Raw genomic sequence first — 1,764 nt, forward strand, 5'->3', positions numbered from 1 at the left:
CTCTCTCTCTCTCTCTCTCTCTCTCTCTCTCTCTCTCCACATTCAAGAACATGTTTTTAATATGTGGACATGTTCTTGACTGTGGAGAGAGAGAGAGAGAGAGAGAGAGAGAGAGAGAGATTTTAATATGTTTTTAAAACAAAAACATTTATGGCATTGAGATGTAGAGAAAAATCGAATGTTTTTAAGATACTATTTTTAAGGATGTTTTTAATGAAGCAATTTAATAATAATAATTATTTTTTTAATGTTATGAAAACATGTTTTAAGATGAAATTTAAGACATTTTTTATGATAATATGCTAGGCCGCTCCTATTAACAGCTGCCCAGTTGAAGTGCCAGCTCTCCCTCTAGCAGATGGAATCTTGCCTCGAGCGAACGGAATCGATCGACCTCTCCTTGGGAACAAGGCATAGTCTTTTTTCTAGCATGCTCTCTCTCTCTCTCTCTCTCTCTCTCTCTCTCTCTCCACATTCAAAAACATGTTTTTATTGTTATGAAAACATTAATATGTGGACATGTTTTTGAATGTGGAGAGAGAGAGAGGGAGAGATTTAGATTTTAATATGTTTTTAAAACAAAAACATTTATGGCATTTTTAGATACTAATATTTTTAACGTCGTTTTTTTAGCATGCTCTCTAGATTTTAATATGTTTTTAAAACAGAAACATTTATGGCATTTTTAGATAATAATATTTTTAACAGCTTTTTTTTAGCGGAGATGAGGGGGGGGAGGGATGTATTTTGACATATTGCCTTGGTCGGTGGAATTTTAATCTTCTTGCTTTCTTCCCTTGGGCTCCTTTATGTGTCCAACTACATACTTGAGGCAGTAAATCTCATACGAGCAAGAAGGAAGGTTCGTGGAGGTTCGGTCGAGCAATCTAGAGGTTTGGGGGAGGAGGGAGGTTTGGGGGAGAGAGGGGGCTTGGGGAGGGAGTTTCCTGGTAATTAAATTTAAAAGCTATGAAAGATGGAGTGGTGCTAACTAAAACATGCCCAAAGGCCCAACACAAATATATGTGTAGACACACCATGACGTATGTGGACACATAGGCACACACACACATAGTTGATCATGCCCAACTAATTTTTCTAACATTATAATAATATATAGAGACGCGGGAGGGAAGAGAGAGAGAGAGAGACACACACACACACACACACACATCATAGACCCCATGTGCACACTAAAACATGCCCAAAGGCCCAACACACATATATGTGTAGACACACCATGACATATGTGGACACATAGGCACACACACACATAGTTGAGAAGCATTTATTTTGGGGGGAGAGGAGGGGGGGGAGGGATGTATGTTTGACATATTGCCATATCTTTAAAAAAATGCATGAAATGGGCAATAATGATCCACATTTTCTATACTTTATAAGGGCAAACCGTCATTGAGAATCTGTTATAATGGAGGGCAATAGGTTAGGGGTTAATGGTGAGAAATAATAAGGTATATTCCTTGAGAGAGAGAGAGAGACACCTGATAGACCCCATGTGCACACTAAAACATGCCCAAAGGCCCAACACACATATATGTGTAGACACACCATGACATATGTAGACACATAGGCACACACACACAGTTGTTCGTTATAATAATATATAGAGACGTGGGAGGGAAGAAACACACTATTCAAAATTTTTGGACTTGTGTAAAGTCCAATTTGAGAAATGGACTAAAAAATAGTCCAAATTTTTTGAATATACTAGTAATGTTGTTTTTTAAACTAGATTTGACAACT

The sequence above is a fragment of the Dipteris shenzhenensis genome, chromosome 9, assembly GCF_047967505.1.
Source record: "Dipteris shenzhenensis isolate YYH24624 ecotype China chromosome 9, Dip_SZ_1.0, whole genome shotgun sequence".
Lineage (NCBI taxonomy): Eukaryota > Viridiplantae > Streptophyta > Polypodiopsida > Gleicheniales > Dipteridaceae > Dipteris > Dipteris shenzhenensis.